At 33.8% G+C, this 19018-nt stretch overlaps 1 protein-coding gene and 1 non-coding gene across 3 annotated transcripts in view; one reads left to right on the top strand and one right to left on the bottom strand.

The window, feature by feature from the left end:
- Positions 1-19018, top strand: part of LRRIQ1 (leucine rich repeats and IQ motif containing 1) — a 214199-nt gene that overhangs the window by 141746 nt on the left and 53435 nt on the right. The gene's annotated exons all lie outside the window — the stretch shown is intronic.
- LOC123392871 lies at positions 17559-17664 on the bottom strand. The gene has a single exon (XR_006607557.1). It is a non-coding gene; the product is annotated as a U6 spliceosomal RNA (small nuclear RNA).

Here is a 19018-nt window from a genome sequence, read left to right on the forward strand (position 1 = left end):
TCTATTCCTTTAAGTTGTTCAGATTATAAAATAAGTAATTAAGTAAATAAAATACAAATAATATTATTTCAATACCTCACCAGAATAGTTTGAGAAGGGTAACATTAAAAATTAACTCCAGTTAGATGTATATGTGTGGAGTATGTGTGTGTGTGTGTCTGTGTGTATGTGTATATATGAATGTAATCTTCTGTTTTTATTAGGATTTAAAGCTACAGAAAGGAGAAAATCATAAAAGAATAACAACAAAAACTAAGTACATTTCAGAAAGTATGGCAGGAATGTTTCTATTCACCTATCTGAGCTGCTAAAATGCCTTTGGCAATTGGATTAGGGGAAGGAAGACTCTTACAAGTGCATTTTGCTGATCTGAAAATGTAATTGACTATAGTTTGTTTTGATAATTTTTTTTTTGCTTTTCCATAAGTTGGATGTAAAATATAATGTTATGAAACGTTAATTATTTTAATGAGGTCAAGAAGTGTTTCCTTAAAATAACAGTTTTAATGTTTAACATACATTTGATACTTTTCCCCGTGTACAGTTAATAAACTTATGAATTAAAAATATATTAGAACTAAACTTAAAAATATAATTTCTAACAAGAAAATATTGAGAAAAGTCTCTGAAACTGACACTCAGTCTGAGCTATTTAAACTGAGATTTACACTTCTCACAGGGATCATACAATTTATCAGACAATATAACTTTTAAGTTTTGATCTCACACATTCTGAAGAATCATTAAAATTAACCAACTAAATGCTATAGGGTTTATTAAACAGAAAATTATTATCTCAGATCTTGTTTTAGAATGTGATATGTCACATTATCCTTAAGGAGCACACTTTTGTATTGTTAATATACTAATCATACAGCCATGAAAAAAGCGAGTTTCACTTATTCAGTTGAATGTTGAACTATTGCCAGTTTTAATCTTTCAGTTTTATAATTTGTTTTATTGTATGTTTTATTTGGAACCATGTCAAGGAATTGTGTGTATGTGTATGTGTAGGAATTGTGTGGATGTTGTGTCTGCGTGAATATAATTTGAGTATCAAATATAAGAATTTTCAAGAGTGAAATATAAATTAATATAAAATAAAACCAATCATCAAGCCCTTGATTTTCTTATTTCTTGGAATTTATGTGAACAAAAGAAATCCAAAGAATGTATGATTTTTCAAGCATGATTTGTGGGAAATATGTAAAAAAGTAAAACTTATAGTAATATTCTCTCAACACTTTTATTTAAATTAAGCAATAACTAAAATGGTAGCATGATTAAGATGTTTTAAACATTATTAAATTAGAAACGACTAAAATTAAAAATCAAGTAAATTTGCAATTATGATTTGATTTTACTTAGGATGTAGTAGTAATAATTCATAAATTCTAAATTACTGGAAAATATGAACTAATATTGGACACCATGTATCTCATATAAACATGACTGCAACCCTATCCTATATATATTTTATTTATCATATTTGATTTAAATGCATGTTTTAGTTACTTATTTACAAATATACCTTAGGTTATATATTAATTACTATTTGTAAATTTTGCATCTTTTATCCAAAATTACTATTCTGAATTTACTTGCTTTTGTGTCAGGTACATGCAATGATAGATAAATGGTAATTAGCTGATAAAATTTGAAATTATTTAATTTGAATGTGAGGCTATTTTCCTTGTTATTTAAATGCAATGGACTTTATACATTAACAATATGAAATTTAAATTTATTATTATAGTTAAAATTTGAAAATTGCATTTGAGAGCAAATAACAAAATGAATTAAATGACAAATGCATGCATTTAAATGAAAGTTTGTTGTTGTTAAGTAAGGTCAGAAAACAAAAGAATATTAAGGATTTACTTGATCTAAAGAAAATTACAGTTGTAAATTTAAAAACTAAGGGATTAAGCCTAGAAAGTACACTATAAGTACCAGGAAAAAGAACTCAGATTTAACCTAGAGATGACCTGGAGTTGTTTGTTCAGATGACAATTCTAAAAGTGTGCAGGGAATACTCCTGTTTAATACAATTATTTGCCGCAAGCCTTGACCTCAGTGACTGTCAAGGAGCAGATCTGAATTGGCCCATTCTCTGATATGGTGACATTGCTTCTGTTGCCTCGATTGTGACCTCTGATTGCATGGTACTCTTGAGAGTTCTATGTAACAAGCGTAACTCCTGGTTCTTAGCCAGGAAGGTTGATCTGCCTGCATGTCAGCCCTTTATTCTGAGTTACATTATGCTGTCTATCCACCCATGATATATAACTACTATTTTGTGTATATATACCTGAGTATTTTAATTGGGGTGTTTCACAACTAGTGAAATATGCAAAATGAAAAACATTTTTTCAAATAAGAAGTCCATATGATGTATTAGTTTTTTAGAACAAATGCTCATTTATTTTCAAGCAGGTTTATTGTTCTAATTTTATGTCTATACCTTTGCCCAGGTCAGAGAAGTACAAACTGCTTCTCATCCCCCATCTCCCTCCTCTAACCATAGGTAGGGTAGAGAAAATTGATGTAGCAAAAAAGCATGGTATAGTGTGGTGAGAATAAGGATTAGAAAAGACAGACCACTGACTTTAAGTTATAGTTTCACCGTTGTCACCATGGGCAAACTACTTAATTCTCGGAACCTCCTTTTTATCACTTTGAAAATGGGGAGCATCCCTCAAGAGTTTTATAAGGATTAAATGAAAATTAATGTAATGTGAAGGGCATGTCATAATCTCAGCACATATTATCATTGCTATTATGGTGATATATTTTTTTAATATGCCCCCCAAAGGAGAGAGAAACATGGTTATCCCTACACATAATAGACACAGGATAGTTTCAGAATTCTTGTAATAACAGCATGGGATAAAGGCTGTTCCATGCACAGCAGCCCAAATAGAATAATTTGCATAGCTTTCTTCACAGTTTAAGTGAAAGCTAGGATCAGAATCATTCGGAATCATTTGTTTGTCAGTCAAGTGTTTAGACGTGGTTTGGTTACTTGAAGTCAAATTATAAATGGGCAGTGTAGTTGGAAATTTAATTTAAACATTTTCATGCTGAGACTAGTGCTTTGTCCACCAGATCAATGGTTTTCAAACTTTATATTTTAGCAGAAAACCTCTTTCTTCAAATGAAATATTACTCCAAATTCAATATAGTGTGTAAAACAGCTAAAAGTACATCTGCTCCAGTTTAGGAAGTGGGTCTGATCTCTTGGCTACTTCCCATAGCAGCCACTGAGATGCATTTGAAAAGCCTAAAAGGCTTTTCAGATCACACTATAAAGAAATGTACCTGATTAGCTTTTACCAAAGATTAATTCCCTTCCCGCTAAACCTAAGACTGACTGACTTGTTCTCAGTGGGGAGTATATATTTAATAACTGTAATTAAAATGTCTTTATACTGTGTGCTGAAGCTCAAGACTGTTGGTTTGCTACTAGATCCTCAGCTCTTAGAATAATGCCTGGCAATAGTAGACAATAAAAGCATTAAGCAATTCACATAAAATGTACAAGTTTATATTAGAGTAGTAATCAAAAATCATGTAACATCATTCTTGTTCTGGGTAGGACAATTTAATAATCCAATATTGACTGTTATGGAAAATTACATTTCATGTTATAGAATAGAGTATTCTAACAAAAATATTAATAATTGATTCAGCATTTGATTGATTCCAACATATCTTTTTTTTTTTTTTTTTGCATTTTAAAGTCTCTGAACTTAGAATGCTTCTCATAATAAATGGAAGTTTAAAAGTTGCTGTCAGCCAGGTGTCGGCTGACACGTGATGTGAATATCTTTAATTGTCATTTTCCAGCAAGATCAAGATCAAAGCATCATACGTATGATGAAGTAATATAGTGCTCTAAAATTTGGAGAGCATTTTAGTAGCTGACATAAAATAAGACTGGCATATGCAAGTATGAAGCAGTTGTTAAAATACTGAAATACATTCTTAACCAATTGGTAAAAAGCTACTTCCTTGAGCCTCTTCTCACTAATGCCACCCCACCCCACTGCTGCTTTCGCTTCTTCCCTGGAAATCCTCTCCCAAGCTTATGATATTTAACAAAAATAGGATTAATTGCCTGTGTACTAGGGACTCTCCAGTACTCTGCTCCAGTTCAAAGCTAGTCTCCTTTCTAATTATCAGTGCCTATAGCATAAAGCTTAAAAATTGTTACTATCATACCAATTATACATCATTTTTAAAAATGCGTTTCAACCCTGAGAATAAGACAAAGGAATTGTTGTCATCCCCCAATTTTATATATGGAGAAATGAGACTCAGCATAGCAAACCTTATTTGGAGCTGATGCCTTAAGAAATAGAGACAGAACAAGGTGGCTAATCTCCAAACCAAGCAAGCACAGGCTCAAAATTTGTGAGATTGAAAGATCAAGTTAAAATAGGCAAAATCTCAGTAAATGATAAACAGACAACTAATTCAAAGGTATTCCCTCACACAGAATGCCGGTGTATGCTTCCTGTTAGTGAAGTAGCTCATACTCAAGAATCGTTAGCTTGGGTCCTACAAATGAAGCTAAGATAAAGCAAATGTCTAGATTCAGTAGTAGTGAGGAGGCACACTGAATATCAGCACTCTCCTGATGGTTCTGACATTTGCTCTCTAAAAGGAATGACCCTTTCAAGAAGTAACTTTATAAGCTGTACCTCAGCGTCTTTCCCTGCTGCCAGAGATGTTGTCTGTATTCGTGCCATAATATGAGCACTGAGAAAAATGTAGAAGAGAATAGAGACAGTTGAAGTAAAGGTGGGGTGAAAAATAGAAGATGAGTAAAGACAAAGTAGGACATAATTGAAGAATGAAGAAAAATACTGAAAAGCAAAATGACACAATTATATGGTTTATGATTTCAAGTTATGGAGAAGTGTAAATGTATGTCTTTCCAATACTATGTAGCCTCAGAAAGGCAGCATGAAATGTAGAAACAAAATCTGTATTTTTACATGTATCTATCAGTATGGTATCCTACAGGATAGTTCCAAGGCTCTAAAAGTTCTCTGGGCTCCACCTGTTTTCCCTCCACCTTAACTTAGGCAACTACTGATCTTTTTACTTTATAAAATTTTTAACTGTTCCAGAATGTCACATAGTTGGAAACAAACAGAATACATGCCATTCACCTACTAAAGGTCATCTTGGTTGCTTCCAAGTTTTGGCAATTATCGGTAAAACTGCTGTAAACAGCCATGTGCAGGTTTTAGACATAAGCTTTCAACTTCTGGAATAAATGCCAGAGAGAGTGATTGCTGAATCATATGGTAGGGGCCTCTTTAGTTTTGTAAGAAAAAGACAGTTTTGCCAAACTGTCTTCCAAAGTATCTACCATTTTACATTCTTTTTTAAAAAATTTTTTTCAATTTATTTATTTTCAGAAAAACAGTATTCATTATTTTTTCACCACACCCAGTGCTCCATGCAATCCGTGCCCTCTCTAATACCCACCACCTGGTACCCCAACCTCCCACCCTCCCGCCACTTCAAACCCCTCAGATTGTTTTTCAGAGTCCAGAGTCTCTCGTGATTCACCTCCCCTTCTTGTCAAGCAACGAATAAGACTTCTGTTGTTCCACATTCTTACCAGCATTTGATGTTGTCAATGTTCTGAATTTTTTTTTTAATGATTTTATTTATTTATTTGACAGAGAGAGATCACAAGCAGGCAGAGAGGCAGGCAGAGAGAGGAGGAAGGGAAGCAGGCTCCCTGCTGAGCGGAGAGCCCGATGCGGGACTCGATCCCAGGACCCTGAGATCATGACCTGAGCCGAAGGCAGCGGCTTAACCCGCTGAGCCACCCAGGCGCCCTCAATGTTATGAATTTTTTTTTTTTAAATATTTTATTTATCTATTTGAGAGAGAGACAGTGAGAGAGAGCATGAGTGAGGAGAAGGTCAGAGAGAGAAGCAGACTCCCCATGGAGCTGGGAGCCCGATGCGGGACTCGATCCCAGGAATCCAGGATCATGACCTGAGCCGAAGGCAGTCGTCCAACCAACTGAGCCACCCAGGCGTCCCTGTTCTGAATTTTTAATAGGATTTTTCTTATTTTTAATTCTAATTGGAATATAGTGATATCTCAATGTTATAAATTCATACCCAATTTAAAATCAGGTTGTTTTCTTGTTGAGTTTTAGGAGTTTTTTTTTTTTTTTTAAATTTCAGATAAAAGTTCTTTATTAGACGTGTCTTTTGCAAGTATCTTCTCCCAGTCTGTGGCTTGCCTTCTTATGCTTTTGACAGTGTCTTTCACAAAGCAGAAGTTTTTAATTATTTATTTTCTGCATTATTTTGTATGTGAACGGTCATCACCCAAACCAAACCCAAGATCACCTAGACTTTTTACTCTGTCACACCCTAGAATTTTTTAAATTTTGTGTTTTGCATTTAGGTCTATGATTCATTTTGAGTTAACTTTTATGAAGGTGTAAGTTCTGTGTTACGATTCTCTGTCTCTCCCCACTCCCCCCCTCATTCATATGGATGTCCAGTTTTTCTAGCCCAAATAGTTAAAAATACTTTTTTTTCCCTCCATTGTATTGCCTTTGTTCCATTGGCTGTATTGTGTGGGGTCTGTTTGGAGGCTGTCTATTCTGTTCCATTGATCTATTTTTCTGTTCTTTTATCAATACCACACTATCTTGGTTATTGTAGCTTTATAGTAAGTTTTGAAGTTAGGGTAGCATCAATTCTCCAAAAGGTATTTTGAAATAAAGTGTAAGCTGACAAAAAAGGTAGAAAATTCCTCAGAAGTCAGAAATGACAAAGGATGAATAAGTCTAGATATCTAATGTATACCATGATAACTATAGATAATAATGCTGAATTGAATACTGAAAATTTGCTGAGAGAGTAGATTTCAGGTGCTTTCATCACACACACACAATGATAACTGTGAGGATATGATACATTAATTGTCTCTAGTAACCATTTCACTTCATACATGTATACTAAATCATCAGGTTGTACATCTTAATTATATATAAATAATTATTATTAAAAATAAAATAAAAATGTTAAAAGTTATAAAAAATTATAAAAAGAAAGAAAACACAAATATATAGATGTAGCAAGTAATTGCTTCAGAGTTATCTTTCCAGGGTGAGGGATATGTATCCTCCAGAAACTGGCAGAAGCAGTCAGAAATCTTTCTGAGTGGGATAGTTTAAACTCACACCTCTAAAACTTTTTATTAATATAGATTTAAAGAACATAAACTAAAACAATAACAAAATCACTAAACTCCTTGTAATACAAGTTACTAGAGTGAAAATGAACAAAAAAAAGCAAACAACAAAATTAGTCCATTGATCCAGGCAGGTAGTAGATTTATCAGATATAGAAATAAATAAAAATAGCCATCTTTAATTTGATGAAATACATACAATACTTGGTCTTTCTATGACTAAAAATGGATTTGAAAGCATAATGAATCAACAAAAGATTGGTAAAATTAGGAGGCTTTGAAAAACCTGAGTAGGAATTCTAGATGAAATATGATAAAATCATAAAAATTAACTAAAATTGATGTAAATTTAATAGGTGGATAGAACATAAAATTAGATGAACTGAGGAAAAAATTGTTGAACATGGTGTACTGTTGTTATGCACGATCTATACAATTAGCTATTAAATTCTAAAGACAAGGGGTGCCTGGGTGGCTCAGTTGGTTAAGCTGCCATTAGGTTCAGGTCAAGATTCCAGGGTCCTGAGATTCAGCCCTGTGTCAGGCTCCCTGTTCTGAGGGAAGTCTTCTCCCTCTGCCCCACCGCAACTCATGTGTGCTCCCTATCGTTCAAATAAATAAATCTTTAAAAATTTTCAAAGATAGCACACTCAATTTTTTTGTTTGTTTTTAGAGATGGAGAGAGGAAGTGAAAGAGAGAGAAAGTAGGGGTTGGAGAAGAGAGAGGGTGAGAGAATCTTAAGCAGACTCACACTAATGGCGAGCTGAACTGGGGGCTCAATCTCAGGATTCTGAGTTCATGACCTGAGCTGAAAGCTTAACTGACTGCGCCATCCAGGCACCCCTATTTTGGATTGTCATCTAATGTTATAAACTTGCTTAAGAAATTCTTTCTGTCTTCTGGCTCTGCAGCTCAAAATATATTAGTGAGTGTTCTTGACCTATATAAATGTGGAACACACTCAGCCGTGGTCTCAAACAACTCAAAAACTCACCAATTGCCTTGGTATTCACAATACAAGGAAAAGGGCACAAATATAAGACTTAGAAGAAGGTTCCTGATTTGTCACTAACCAGCGGTTGCATCCTGAGTAAATCACTTAACTTTTCTGAATCTTAGTTTTCTTATTTGAAATAAAGTGATTGTTTTCTCATTATTAAGAAATACATTTTCATTTATGAATTTATCTTTGAATACAACTAAGTAAATATATAAAGACTAATTTCCTATCCTTAGGTTCGTAATTGGACAATATGATAAGGAGCTCTAATAAATATCTGTACCCAAGGAATTAATGTCTAAGATTCAGTCTTCATATTTTGAGATAGCAGCTTCAGGAGAAAGGAGAATAGAATGTTATTTGTTGAACAACCAGAATACTCTCTAGGGAATTTATGTATTTCATTGTATATTCACACATCCTTGTAAGAAAAATTTAATTATCCCCTTATTTATTTATTTATTTTAGAGAATGAAGCTAAGGTTTTGAACTTATATAAGAATAGTGTGAATTTGAACCTATATCTGGCTGACTCCACAGTCAGCCACAGTATTTCTTCTCTTTATCAGGAAGCCATATTTTCCCACAAAATACTTCTTAATGTCATATTTCTGAATATGGAAATGAATGACATTTTAAAATGTTCTTAATATACCAGCTGTAATAGAAAACACAGAGTTTCTTTTTCTCTTGTGGATAGCTTTTGGAAAATAAGGAATAATTTTGAAATAAAGTTTTCCATATTTTGTCTCAGAGGAATTTATAAATTTCTACTAAACCTATTCAGATATTAAATTATGGAAAAGCACAATGAGCATGCTTGCCATAAAAATTATGTATGAGTTGTTAAAAAAAGAAAACCTCACAGAATTCTGTAATGCTCTACTTTATTATGGGAAATACTTTCTGAATAATAGCTTTTTATATACTTGGAGAATGAGTAAATTTATGATAAAAGCATACTTCTTATCTATGCTTACTGAAAAACTCAAATAATTTTTGGCTACTTATGTTTCTGTGCTGCCCCCCTCCACAAAAAAAGACAAAACAGCATATTTTAACCTGAAGATAGTAGAACTTGTTGATTTTTTTCTTTCCCTTTTTTGTTTTCTCCTTTTAAAACTTAAGTATAAGTGGTTTGGCTTAGTTATTTGTTTTTCAAATTAAGAAAACTTTTATAAAGAGTAAAATTTAACAAATTGAATACTCAATCATAGATATTAAGAAGAGATATTTGATAGATTAACTATTTCTATAGGGTTACTTTAGTCTGAATTCTAATAGAAGGAAAGGAGAGGTGTTACTGGCTTCACATTCAAAATTGACCAGGGGTAATGTCATGAGACAATTCTCTGGCATTTCTAAATGTTCTGGAAGTGTGGCACTAACTACCTTTTAAAAAATGTTTATACATTAGCGAAATAAGTCAAGCAGAGAAAGACAACTATCATATGATCTCCCTGATATGAGGAAGTGGTGATGCAACATGGGAGCTTAAGTGGGTAGGAGAAGAATAAATGAAACAAGATGGGATTGGGAGGGAGACAAACCATAAGTGACTCTTAATCTCACAAAACAAACTGAGGGTTGCTGGGGGGAGGGGGTTTGGGAGAAGGGGGTGGGATTATGGACATTGGTGAGGGTATGTGCTTTGGTGAGTGCTGCGAAGTGTGTAAACCTGGTGATTCACAGACCTGTACCCCTGGGGATAAAAATATATGTTTATAAAAAATTAATAAAAAAAAGTTTATACATTAAACAGCCTTATGAGATTAAGTTGATATCTACTCTGAAGCAAATGGCTGATTTGCTTGCTGTCCAATAGAACAGAGGTAATGTTTTCTCACCAGTACAAAAGCAGCTAATTTATAACCCATTATAAGATACTTGAGCCCTAAACTTAGGACAGTTCAGCTGTGACACAAACCTACCTTGAGCTTAGTATCTACGTGGACTTCCTTCATTTCACGCTTGTGGAAATTAAGGAGCAAAGGGAACCACCAGAAATATGCTGATACTCAGGTTGCTTGCTATGCTTTGAATAATAAAGCCCTTTGTCCCTGATCCAGGAGTCTTGTATCGTGTGGTAATATTCATAAAACAGTATCAGGCTAGTCTTCTACCTGAAAGTGTGATCAAATTGCTAAACCCTCAGAGTTCTTGAAGTAGAAAAACATTAATTTCTCAATTTAAGAAAGAAATGAATTGCAAATGTTATCCCATCTTCTTGATTGATTTGTGTTGAGGAATGCTGTCAGTAACCATGAGTGTCTACTTACTGCTTATCAACTATAGAGTAGTTTTAAAAACACTAATAACACCATACACAAAGATAAACTTGAAATGGATAAAAGACCTCAATGTGATGCAGGAATCTATCAAAATCCTAGAGGAGAACATAGGCAGTAATCTCCTCAACATCGGCCACAGCAACTTCTTTCAAGATATGTCTCCAAAGGCAAAGGAAACAAAAGTGAAAATGAACTTTTGGAACTTCATCTAGACAAAAAGCTTCTGCACAGCAAAGGAAACAGTCAACAAAACAAAGAGACAACACAGGGAATGGGAGAAGTTATTCTCAAATGACACTACAGGCAAAGGGCTGATATCCAAGATCTATAAGGAACTCCTCAAACTCAACACACACAAAACAGATAATCACATCAAAAAAATGGGCAGAAGACATGAACAGACACTTCTCCAAAGAAACATACAAATGGACAACAGGCACATGAAAAAATGTTCATCATTATTAGCCATCAGGGAGACTCAAATCAAAACCACATTGAGATACACCAGCTAGAATGGCCCAAATCAACAAGACAGTAAACAAGTGTTGGAGAGGGTGTGGAGAAAGGAGAACCCTCTTACACTATTGGCGGGAATGCAAGTTGGTGCAGCCACTTTGGAAAACAGTGTGGAGATTCCTCAAACAATTAAAAGTAGAGCTACTCTATGACCTGCAATGGCACTAGTAGGTATTTACCCCAAAGATAATACTGATGTAGTGAAAAGAAGGGCCATCTGTACCCCAGTGTTCATAACAGCAATAGCCAGTCACCAAACTGTGGAAAGAACCAAGATGCCCTTCAGCGCATGAATGGTTAAAGGAGATATGGTCCATATATACAACGGAGTATTATGTCTCCATCAGAAAGGGTGAATACCCAATTTTTGTATCAACATGGATGGGACTGGAAGAGATTATGCTGAGTGAAATAAGTCAAGCAGAGAGAGTCAAGTACCATATGGTTTCACTTACTTGTGGAGCATAAGGAATAACACAGAGGAGATGGGGAGATGGAGAGGAGGAGTGAGTTGGGGGAAATTGGAGGGGGAAACAAAACTTAAGAGACTGTGGACTCTGAGAAACAAACTGAGGGTTTTGGAGGGGAGAAGGTGGGGGGTTGGGTGAGCCTGGTGGTGGGTATTATGGAGGGCACGTATTGCATGGAGCACTGGGTGTGGTGCATAAACAATGAATGCTGGAACACTGAAAAGAAATAAGATAAAATAAAATAAAATGGAAAAAAACACTAACATAAAATATTTTAAAACTGAGGTGCTATGTGAATTAGCACAAACTTTTTATCCCAGGAAACATGTAATATTCTTTTACAGAGAGAGGAAAAAGTCTTGAAATCATGCAAACCTTGGCTCAAAAACCAAAATTGTCATTTCTAAGGTTTGTATCTACCAGAAACAAGAAAATGATAGTAGTTTCTTATTTACAGTACATAAATAATTTCATAAGTTTTCCTCACAGATTGGCAAGTCATGTATTAGTCCCACTTTATAATTGATGAAACTAAGATTTGGAGTGATTTGTATTTGTAATTCAATTCTCTCTCCACCACACCAAACTATATTAAATTTGCATCATTCAAAAAAGATGAGCAGTATTTTAATAATCTATTTTTCCAACTTAGTGAAATACACTAAAAGCCAACTATGGTTAATATTTCTTGTATATAGACTGAGAATCCTTTTGTTGTATGTGATGCCTTGACTTGTACTTACAGTGAGTACATAGAAAACAAAAGATAAAGAATTGTTAAAACTTAAGGTGCAGAAATGCTTTTGGATGAAGCAGCATTATATGAGTTTTATGATATTGGAATAGAGGAATAAATTTGGACAGAAAAAGTGAAAGAATTAGAGGGCTAACAAATGGCAAAAAACTTCCATGCGGGGGAATAAAGAAGGATAGATAAATTTTTTTCTGAAACAAACATAAATTCATAATATAATTTAAGAACAAGCTTACATGTAAATTTATTGTAACATGATGGCAACCTGATAGTATCTCTACATAGCTGATAAAATTGAAATCATATAATCTCTGGAAAAAAATATCTTTATTTATAATAAAATAAGGCACTATGAGTCAAACCAATAGAAAAATAGACATCACAAAAAATGTACAAATAATTTATATTTGTTTTATTAGACACTGATTATAAGATAAATATACTTACTTTAAGCAATAGAAGCTATCTTGCAGGAATACCTGCAAAGGAGAGCAGATTTGAGAAAACAATATAAATTTTAGAAATGAAAAATAAAATAATTGAAATTAGGATCTATAATATGGGTTTACTTGCAGATCAAACAAAGCTGAAGAAATAATGGACTTGAAAATGTGTGAGAAAACATTATCTAGAATCTAGATCAGAGAAGCCAATATATGAAAAAAATTAGGAAATAAAAATACAGAGAGAAAGTTAGAAAAGGTTTCATTATGCCTAAATAGAATTCTGGAATATAGGCAAGATAGAATGAGGCAATGGCCATATCCAGTAAGATAATGACTGAAAATTTTTCTGAAATGGATAACAAACATCATTGACACATTCAAGAAATTGAGCCATAAGCAGGATAAATTAAAAAAAAAATTCAGAGCTACTTATCAGTGTAAAATTTTACATAACGCAAAACAAAAAATCTTACTGAGAAAAAGAGGACACACATTAGCAGTGAAGTTGCAGTTAGACTGACAGCTAATGTCTTAAAACCAACATGAGAAGTTAGGAGAGAGTAGGGTATCTTCAAAGATCTGAAAGTTGTATGAATGAAATTTACTATCAAACTGAAATTCACCAGAATAAGAGCAAACAGAGACATTTTTTTCCTTTCTTTCTTTCTTTCTTTCTTTCGGTACAAGTTTATTTACTTTTTTGTTGTTGTTTTCAATCACGATTGTATATTTTTACTTATTTTTCATCATAAGTATGTTCTTTAGTCCCCATCACCTGTTTTCCTCATCTCTCCCTGTCCCACAAACCTCCCCTCTGGCAACCACCAGTTTGTTCTCTATAGTTAAGAGTCTGTTTCTTGGTTTGTCTCTCTCTCTCTCTCTTTTTTCCCTTCGCTCATTTGTTTTTGTTTCTTAAATTACATATATAAGTGAGATCATATGATATCTGTCTTCTCTGGATTCTTTCATTTAGTATTATCCACTCTGTCTGTATCTGTGTTGTTGCAAATGGCAAGATTTTATTCTTTTCTATAGCTGAGTAATGTTCCATTGTGTGTATATACAATAATTTCTTTCTCCATTCATCTATTGGTGGACACTTGGGATGCTTCCATAGTTTGGCTATTATAAATAATGCTACAATAAACACAAGTGTGCACGTGTTCCTTTGATTCAGTGCTTTTGTATTTTTAGGGTAAATACCCACTAGTGTGATTCCTAGATCATATAGTGGTTCTATTTTTAATTTTTTGAAGTACCTCCATACTGTTTTCCATAGTGGCTGCCCGAGTTTGCTTTCCCACCAACCGTACAAAAAGGTTCCTTTTTCTCCACCTCCTTCAACACTTCTTGTCTCTTGTCTTTTTAATTTCAGTCATTCTGACAAGTGTAAAGTGATATTGCATTGTAGTTTTGATTAGTATATCCCTGATGATAAATAATGTTGAACATCATTTCATGTTTTTGTTGACCATCTGTATATCTTCTTCAGAGAAATGTCAGTTCATGTCTCCTGTGCATTTTTAAGTGAATTATTTGGTTTTGGGGTGTTGAGTTGTATCACTTCTTTATATATTTTGAATACTTTCACTTTATCAGATATGTCACTTGCAAATATCATCTTCTATTTAGTAGGTTGCTTTTTGGTTTTGTTGTTTTGTTTGCTGTGCAGAAACGTTTTATTTTTGATGTAGTCCTAATAATTTATTTTTACTTTTATTTCCCTTGACTTAGGAGACCTATCTAAAAAATATTGCTATGGCTGATGTCAGAGAGATTACTGCCTGTGCTCTCTTTAAGGATTTTTATTGTTTCAGGTCTCTCATTTAACCCTTTATTCCATTTTGAGTTTATTTTTGTGTGTAGTGAAAGTGGTCTGGTTTGATTCTTTTGTATGTTGTAGTTCAGTATTCCCCACATCATTTGTTGAAGAGACTGTCTTTTTCACATTGTGTATTAATTCCTCCTTTATCAAAGACTAATTGACCATATAACTGTAGCCTTATTTTTGGGCTCTCTACTTGGTTCTATTGATCTATAGGTCTATTTCTGTGCCAGCACTCTACTGTTTTAATTAGTACTGCTTTATAATATAACTTCAATTCTGAAATTGTAATACCTCTAGTTTTGTGTTTCACTTCAAGATTGTTTGGCTATTTGAGGTCTTTTGTGGCTCCATACAGATTTTAGGATTGTTTTTTCCTGTGAAAAATGCTATTAATGTTTTTAAAGGGATTGCAATAATTGTGTAGATGGCTTTGGGTAGTATGGACATTTTAACAGTATTTGTTATTCCAATCCATGAGCGTGGAATATCTTTCCATTTCTTTGAGTCATCTTGAATTTCTTTCATCAGTATCTTATAATTTTCAGAGTACAAATCTTTCCCTTTTTAGTTAAATTTATTCCTAGATATTTTATTATTTGGGGGCTATTGTAAATAAGTTAGTTTTCTTAATTTCACTTTCTACTACTCCTTATTAGTGTATAGGAATGCAACATATTTTTGCACATTGATTTTGTATCCTGCGACTTTACTAATTTCATTTACCAGTTCTAATAGTTATTAGAGGAGTCTTTAGGATTTCCTATATATAATATCATGTCATCTGTATATACTGAGAGTTTTCCTTCTTCCTTACCAATTTGGATGTCATTTATTTATTTATATTGTCTAATTGCTGTGGCTAGAATCGCCAGTACTATGAGGAATGAAAGTTGTTAAAGAGGGCATGCTTGTCTTGTTCCTGACCTTAGAGGAAATGCTCTCAGTTTTTCACCATAGAGTATGGTATTGGCTGTGTGTTTTTCATATAAGGCTTTTATTATGTTGAGATATAGTCCCTCTAGACCTACTTTGCAAAGCATTTTTATCATGAATGGATGTTGTACTTTGTCTAATATTTTTCTGCAGCTATTGGAATGATCATATGGAGTTTTTTTACATAAATATGTACCCCAATGTTTATTATACCATTATTTATAATAGCCAAGATATAGAAGCAACCCAAGTGTCCACTGATAGATGAATGTATAAAGAAAGTGTGGTATATACATATACAATGTAATATTACTCAGTCATAAAAAGCAATGAAGCCTTGCCACTCGTAATGATATGGGTGGACTGAAAAGGCATTATGCCAAGTGAAATAAGTTAGAGAAAGACAAATACTATATAATTTCATTTATGTGTGAATATAAAAAAACAACAAATGAACAAACAAATAAACAAAATAAAACAGAAACAGACTCATAAATACAGAGAACAAACTGATGGTTGCCAGAGGGGGAATACATAGAATAGGTTAAAGCTATTAAGAGGTACAAATTTCTAGTTATACAGTTAAAAAGTCATGAGGATGTAAAGTACAGCATAGAGCATAGTCAATAATATTGTAAGAAGTTTTATGGTGACAGATGGTAACTTCACTTATTATGGTGAGCATTTTATAATACATATAATTGTTGAATTACTATGTTATGCATCAGAAACTTATATAATATTATATGTCAGCTATACTTCAATTAAAAATAATTAAATACATATATGGGAGAAATTTGCTGTTCCAAAAAAACCCAAAAAACAAAATGCCTTGGTCAGACTACCAGGTCTGAGTGCCTGACCCGGCATTACTACCTGTGAGCAAGTCACCAGACTCTTGCTGTGCCTCCCTTTTCTCATCCCTGGTTATAACTGTACCTACTTCACTGAGTGTTTGTGAAGATTAACTGAGATAATGCATTTAACATATTTAGGAGAAAGCCTGACACATGGTCAGGGCTCTAGAATGTTACTGGGTGGGTTACAGATTTCATCTCTTTATACAAATAGTCAACATATCTAAGTGAAGCTTCATAACATCAGCAGTAATCTGAGGGATGAAAATTTTATACTACTCTACTACAGGTCTCTATAACTATATTTAAATCTTAACTTTTAGGGAGCAGAAATTCAGGTGCTAGAAATTATAGATAACTGAATGCCAGAGCTATATACATCAGCTCCCTAATCATACAAACTTGGGAATTTTGGAGCTGCAATTATGGTACCTTTTTGAACTAGCATAATTAAAAATAGGGGGAGGGTTATTAGCGCTGCAACTGAACTTAAGGAAGCAAGAGAGTTAGAGCCTTCTATACCTCAGGATTTCTTTCTCACTTGTCTCAGCTTTACTCTTCCCTCTCACTGTTGACTGACTCTCTGCTTCCCAGGCCCCAGGGTCAAAAATACTATTCCCAACAGTTCCAGATTTAGAGATGTCAATGCTCCAGCCATCAGAGCAACAGAATGAATCAGTTCTGATTCCGGTTCCAACTCTACCCATTCCAGAAGATTGGGTTACCTTATATAACTTTTTTGGCAAGTATGCTTCCCATCCAGAGTCCCAGAGTCCCAGTGACTCTTTAGTAAACATGCCCACTGGGATTCTCTTTACAATGTGCATATGGAGGGAAGGGGGAAGACCCAGAAAGGAGAGGCTAGCAGTTAACCGAGAGAGTGTCTGCTAACTGTTGGTTTATAAATCTCTGTGGGGGCAGAGAAATTAGAAGTGCTAGAAACTACAGATAATTAAACACAGTTTGGAGGAAATGATGAGAACTCTGAAATAATAATATAACAAAATTTTATTAATTTAAGATTTAGGACTTTATGCCTTATTTTTGTCCAAAAACTGATAAAAATGAAAAAAAATGCTTGGCTTACAGAATTTTATTTTACCAAATAATTTTTTTTGGTGGAGGGCACATCCGTTAGTAAGGCAAAATGGCGGGGCTGTGGTTTATGTCAAATCATATTTGATTGTTATTAAAATCAGTATTAAAAAATTTTTAAAAATCAGTATTAATTTGTGAATTTTTAATAATTTAGTGTCATCCTTGTGTGGGAACCATGCTAATCGCTATATCATTCCAATTTTGGTATATATATGCTGCTGAAGCAAGCACTATTTACATAGCATTTAGAACTGGATTCTTGGGGCGCCTGGGTGGCTCAGTGGGTTAAGCCGCTGCCTTCGGCTCAGGTCATGATCTCAGGGTCCTGGGATCGAGTCCCGCATCAGGCTCTCTGCTCAGCAGGGAGCCTGCTTCCCTATCTCTCTCTCTCTCTCTGGCTGCCTCTCCATCTACTTGTGATTTCTCTCTGTCAAATTAATAAATAAAAGCTTTTAGAACTGGATTCTTTAAGAGACTATATTTCACCTTGTTTAGCTGTTATTCAGCAAATGATTTTTTGTAGATATAATTTATCCTGCAATTGCCAACTGTGGGATTTAGAAAACCCTAAGTAAGAGGTGTGTTTACTGCAAAGATTAATGTCTATTCTCATCATATAAGATTTAAAACTAAATATAAATTTCCCTGTCCCTGGTAAACAGATAAAGTAGCAAAGTGATCATATGGTTTTTATTCTTTCTTTTATTGATGTGACATATCACACTGATTTGTGAATATGGAACCATTCTTGCATCCTGGGAATAAATACTAGTTGATTGTGGAGTATAATTTTTTTAACATATTATTGGATTTGGTTTGCTAATATTTGGTTAAGGGTTTTTGCATCTATATTCATGAGATATAGCGGCCTATAGTACTCTTTTTGTTGTTGTTGTTGTTGTGTCTTTATTTGGTTTTGGTATTTGATATAGGCCTCAGAATTTGGAGGTTTTTTTTCTCTTCTATTTTTTGGAATATTTTGAGAAGAATGGGTGTTAACTACTTTAAATATTTGGTAGAATTTTCCTGTGAAGCCATATGGTCCTGGATTTTTGTTTGTTGGGAACTTTTTGATTACTGATTCAATTTCATTGCTAGTTATTGGGCTGTTCAAATTTTGTAATTTTCCTGCTTTAGTTTTGGTAGAGAATATGTTTCTAGGAATTTAGCCCTTTCTTCTAGGTTGTCCAATTTGCTGGCATACAGTTGTATGTCTGTGGTCTTGTTTGCTATTTCTTATCTTTCATTGGTAATTTTGATTATTTGGGTCCTCTCTCTCTCTCCGTCTCTCTCTTTTTTCTTTCTGATCAGTCTCACTAGAAGTTTATCAATTTTATTGATCTTTTCAAAGAACCAGCTCCTGGTTTCCTTGACCTGTTGTATTGGTTTTTTTTGTTTGGTTGGTTGGTTTTGTTTTAGTTGCTCTATCATTTATTTCTGCTCTAATCTTGATTATTTCCTTCCTTTTGCTGGGTTGAGTTTTGTGTGTTCTTTTTCTAGTTCTTTTAGGTGTAAGGTTAGCTTGTTTGAGATTTTTCTTGCTTCTTGAGTTAGGCCTGTATTGCTATAAACTTCCCACTTAGAA

This window comes from Mustela putorius, unplaced genomic scaffold (assembly GCF_011764305.1).
Source record: "Mustela putorius furo isolate JIRA1106 unplaced genomic scaffold, ASM1176430v1.1 tig00000640_pilon_pilon_pilon, whole genome shotgun sequence".
Taxonomy (NCBI): domain Eukaryota; kingdom Metazoa; phylum Chordata; class Mammalia; order Carnivora; family Mustelidae; genus Mustela; species Mustela putorius.